The following is a 6,000-nucleotide window of genomic DNA, read 5'->3' on the forward strand; positions in this document are numbered from 1 at the left end:
TGTTGAAGTACATGTAGTTAGCCTCTGGCTTTCAAAATTGGCATTTAAGTAGCTAAAAATCTGTGCTCCTCTGGGTCTCAAATTTTACTGAGTGGAAAATAGAGTATGTAAATTATTAGTCCCAAGATTTGGGTAATTAGAGGTTTAGCCAATTTATATCAGCAATTGCAACAACAAACAGAATGTTTCAGCATGCCTTTTGCATCTTTCTGGATCAATTGGTACTTAACAACAGTAAAATTCAAGGTTCAGTGATGACAAGCCAGGCCTCCCGACTGACATCCAGAGCTTGTGAACTGCCTTCTGTGATTTTTCTGCCAATGCTGAGCACAGGTTGCTTGAAATCTCACCTCTGTGGGAAATTGGGAAAAATGAGGAACTCATAACTTACTGAGTATTCTCAAACTTAATTTTTTCTGAAGCAACATCTGCTTTTAAGTGGTTCCCATCACCCATTCAGAGCAGCCACTGGAGAGATGAGTTCACTGTGGCAAAACAATAACAATTTTGGAAACATTTTCAGTACGTTTCAGTAAATTTGCAGTACCCTTCTGTGTATTTTTCCTTAGCTCAGTTTGTTAAAGCTTGGTTATAATAACACCAGGGTTATGAATTCCATCCCTGTATAGGCCATTTACTTCAGTGTTGGACTCAATGATCCTTGTGGGTCCCTTGCAACTCAAAATATTCTGTGATTCTCATTCTCTGAGAAAAAGAGTAAGTTGAGTCTAAAATTCCAGCACAGTACAGTGTCTGTGTGCAAGCTGGATACACCAGGCCTAAAGCAAAGGTTGTTACGGAAAAGCTGAACTCTTCAGTGTTGGGCCTTACAGAGATATCCATGCAAAGGAAAACTTGTAAAAATTATTTTATTACTTTGTAACAACACACAGGATCCCTTCTGTGCTGGTAGAAATACCAACATAAAATACAAAGCAATAGCAATCCAGAGCAGTGGCCGTGATAGCTGTTCACCTGAACTCCAAACATAGCTCATCTTGACCCCACACATCTCTGCTATTAATTGCTATTTACTCACAAGAGAGTCCATTCACCTCAAAGCTTGGGAAGGCCCAGGAACATGGACCTGGAAGAGTGCTCACTCTTCCATGCCGGCAAAGACCAATGACATCTGAGGTTATGTCTTCAGCTACCTTCCAAAATCACACCTCATCTGGATTTGCATCTGTTCCCTCCCATTACTGGTGTTTTTTGATTTGTTACGCCCTTCAGAAGGTTTTACCCACCAGCACCATGAAGTTTGGTTAAGCAATTCTACCCCATGGAATAGCCAATTTGAACACCATGGAAATTTGATATTTTCTGCCCTGTTTGCAAGAGCTGCATTTAGGGCGAAAAAGAAAGGGAAAGAGGAGAAAAGAGAGAAATTAGAACTCCCTAATTGATTCACAAACCAAAAGGATCAAGAATGCTTTGGATTATTTATTCACAGTTAATGATTTATCCAGCCCTAATTACAGCCGCTAGAACATTTTCCTTGCTGCAATATTAATTATATTTCTTTCATGGCTGCTATTTATATAAGCCAAAGATGAAATATGTAATTAGGTGATCAGATGCTGCAGCGGTGTCACTGATAATTTTTTTTCACAATAGTTATTATCCTCTTAAAATGATGGTAAAGGTTGGGTGTAATTGCTGCCCATCATTTACCACAGAGTTCAGAGAGTTCCAGGACAGCCCTAATGGAGCCAGCGAGTGGGTCCAAGGCATTCCCTTTCCCACAAGCAAGCCCAGGTCTCCCAAAACAAAGACAAGTGTGTAGAACACTTTCTTTATTTGCAAAAGCTTGAGCATCAATTACAAACATGAAAAGAAATAGAAAAGCTGAGGGACAAGGCTGCCAAGAAACACCAGATCAGAGTCAGGACAATACAAGGTGCACAGTCCTAAAGAAAACAAAAACAAAGAAACTTCTGCAGCTACATGCTGAGCAGAAAGGGGCTCAGCACCACAGGCAAGGGCACCAACCAGCTGGAATCCCTCTGCTGTCAGAAAACCAAGACTCTGGCTTGACAGAGAAGAAGAAATAAAATGAAACCTTTGATTCCATCACCATTTTCTCTGGCTATGGGAACAATCTATCATGACACTTTATATTTAGCTGAATGCTTGCGTCAGAAAGATAAAAACAGGAAGAGCACTAGTATCTTGATCTTTTACACTGCTCCATGTATACTGCCTTTCATAGGAGGTAACTTGCTATTTTAATTTTGTAGGCAGTAAAGCTGAAGTGCAAAAGAAAATAAAAATATGCTAAAGCATTACTGCATGATGCAATAAAAGAAATAATATTTTTATTATAGAAGCTACTATAAAATCTATTAAAGTAATAAGTTCTTAAAATTACTTTTTATGGCATGCTAAAAAAAGAAGAAAAAAAGGAATAACAGACAGCATATTCCATAAAATCTTGGAGTAAATTATCCATGTGAAAAGATACATATTAATATTCAACAGAACATATAGTGGCGTTATATCTGCTTATTTTACATCGCATATGATTTGTTCCCATAAAGAAAAGAACAGAGGAGATGTATCCTAGGGCTTCAGTTTTCTTACTTGGAAGTGTGAGAAGGAGGGGATTGCAAACTGTTTTTTTACCCCATTCTTTCATCAAAAGTGTATTTTGGTCATTTCTGTGAACCTGGCTTCTAAGGTTAATTGACTGTTTGCACTTTCTGTGTGCAAAATGAGAATAGTACCACAGGTTCAAGGATTTCCGTTTAGAAAGAGAAGTATAAATATTAAGAGGATTATCACATTTACTATTTAAAGTCCCAGTGACCTTCAGGATCTCTTTCTATGAGTGCTGTTAATTGTCACACTTCTAGGAAACAGTAAAATTTAACTAGCAGAAGGAAGCTGGTTTGCTTGTGCTTTGCTCTAACACAGAGAATCAAGCCAAGCCAGACATCTAGTTATTGCCAGCATGCACATTCTTGAAGGCCCGAAAAGACTGCAGAAAGCAGAATGATTTTGGTCAGAAATTTATTGCTCTGGAGGGGCAGCTGTGAGGCTGAATCTTAAACTAGTGAGAGGGTGCCTTAACATTTGTCCTTTCATAAGAAACACCATTTCACAGAGTTATCATGAGCAGCCAGATTGCTGGTAAGAACACCCTGCTGGTGGGACACATTACCCTAGTGCTGGTCAAAAAATATTTAATGGCCAAATGTACCTTTAAAGCTTCTCCAAAAGTGAAACTCTGAAAGGGAATCCAGTGATTTGGGACAAGTTTAATATAAGTGAAAGCTCAAATAAATTTCCACAGCATTTACAACAGCTATTCCATCCAGTTAATGTGAAACTGTTCTTATGATGCTAAATTGTTTACATTTACCTGATTATTTTGGCTTTCTATTTAAAATACTAAAGCATTACATTTAATAATTGATAATAAATTATTGCAATATAACCAGAATGATATTAAATATTTTCAAATTATTTTTAAAGCAGGGATTTCCTTTTAAATACTTTTAAAACTTTGATTCCTATTTAGACTTAAGTTTTCAAATACTTGAATTTCTACTTGCTAACCAATTTTTGCCAGTCAAAGCGCCTTATGGCACTGCCTAATTTTCATTGGGTTTTTTTGTCCACTTAATAAATAAATCCTACAGCTCACTCAGAGTTTATTGCTGGAGGTATATTTCTCTAGGGAGTTCTTTTTTATGGCCATGACACTTTTCCTTCCAAAATTTTACTTATTGAATTCCTTTTGTTTTCTTTGCTGACTTGGGCTTGCCAGGGAGAAATATGTAGCTTAATATATTTGAGGTAGTAAGAGCCCTCAGGCAGCTGATGAAGCAGCAGCAGTGGCTAAGGCTGATGGGGAACAACAATCCCCTTAGAACACGCTCGGTGTGGTATCATGGAAATCAGAACGATTTTCCTGAGAGAAGAAGGTATTTTTGTTTGAACATTGCCTCTTTCAAAGCAAACTAAACTCCAGTCCCTCTCCTCAGAACCATGCACTACTTTCTAAGGCTGAAACACATGATGGATGGCCCACATTGTTTGAAGACAAAGCTGTTTATAAATATCTCAGCTTCTGACACAGGGCCTGATCTCACTTATAACAATTTTAGCCCAGCTTTACATTAACTTTTGTGAAAGAAGATCTGTAACATATGAACTCTGGAGAGTAAAACTTCTCCCAGAAACATGATCTGCTTCCTGTATTTAAAAGATATTTATGCTCCCTCTGTAGCAGGCTGGAGTCTGCAGGGATTTTTTTTCCTGAGGAAAGATTGATTTATGAAGTTCTGTTCATGTGGCTATGCAGTCAGTCCCCCCTGCATTTAGGTCTTTACATTTTTACCTTCACCAGCAGGACTTATCAGCAAATGCATACAGCAAAAGGGGATCACCAGGATGTGGCTGTCACCTGATGGCCTCAGGGCAGACATTTGTCATGCAAATTTCTGTATCTCATAACACAGACTGTGAAAAATACCAGGTATATTGATACAGTACAACCTGTCCTCATTTTAATCAACATAAGTAATTAATCTATCATCCCAATTCCTCCTTCTGTACCTTTGAATCTCATTGCCTTCTTGCCCTCCTTTCCAGGCTTGATGAGAAATATCCACAGTATCTCAAACATATACCAGCCAAACTGGATTCATATATCTGAAAACCAGTGAGGAAGGTGAGCTGGAAGATTAGAGAAATGCTGCAGTAGGTCATCCAGAAGAATTGGCTCTGGAGGGGAAAGCAGAGTCTATTAATAACAGAATTGTTTCTTTCCACTTCAGAGCTCTCAAGGTGCAAAGCTTCAGATGTGCAAGACTTGACAGGCCTGTGGCACTTACAATTAGGGTGTGCAGACAAGGGCATTTGGCACCAGTGGGATGGTTTGTGGAGAAAATGTACCATTTCAGTCATCTGAAAAAGCGAATTTTAGACACTTGCCACAGGCAGAAATTGGAGGAAGATGGCAGCAGAACAAAGGCCAGGACACTTGTAGCCAGGTCACTGAGAAGCCTAGAGTTTAGGCAGTGGGAGAGGAGTGTCTTGGTGATCAGACACCCAGAAATGCAAAGCATCTGTAAGGAATGTCCCAAGGGAGCAGCAGTGCAGTTGGAAGAGGGTGAGTATGGCTGAGCCAAAATACAAGACTCCTGAGGAGCCAGAAAAAAAGACAGTGAGGCCAAAGTTGAAAAGCAGCAAGCTCCACCATGGCCAGATTTACAGACATAGGGAAATCTCATGAATTTCATGCCAAAGTCAGGGCTCAGCTCTTCAATGAGGCAGCTGCCTACAGAATGTGAAGAGCCAATGCAAAACTTGGCTTCTGCATGGACTCCTATGGAAGCAGCAGTGGGGTTCTGTGAGAGCCAAGGGCACAGAGACAATACCTGATTATTATAGGACTGATGACCCTGGTTTCTCCAGTCTGGAACTCATTCATGTTAAGCTACTGTTTAGCATCTGCCGAGTCAAAAAAAAAAAAAAGAAAAAAAAATTAAAAAATTATACAGCTTCCCATCTAAGATACATTGTAAGACTCAAAAGACTTAGGCAAAGCTCACCAAAACTCATGGATGCAATCTCCAGAACTAAACAGAAATGAGACTATTCATGCACAACAAACAAACTCTTTGAAATTGCTTTGTTATTGCAAATTATTTTCCCTTTCTGCTCATGGAGGGTTTTTTATGCTTTATTTCAGTGTGATAAGAACTTGAATTCTGGTTGTGCTATTTTGTTTGTTTTGGGTTGTTTTATCTTTATAATCTCTGCAGGGCGAGATTATTATATCACCATCCACACTGATGACTTTGTTGGTCTACAAGTAGTAAGATTTACTTTACAAGGGAAATCTAGCTTGATAGTGTTGTTTCAGAAATGTTAAGAAAAGATGGCTTTATCTAAGTCAGCTGTCTAAAACTAGTGAAACAGAGCAAAGGAAAATAACCATTGTTTGTTCTACAACCCTTGGAGACACTGAATAGTTATTTTCTCCATTAT

This window comes from Sturnus vulgaris, chromosome 3, assembly GCF_052056855.1.
Source record: "Sturnus vulgaris isolate bStuVul1 chromosome 3, bStuVul1.hap1, whole genome shotgun sequence".
NCBI classification, from domain to species: domain Eukaryota; kingdom Metazoa; phylum Chordata; class Aves; order Passeriformes; family Sturnidae; genus Sturnus; species Sturnus vulgaris.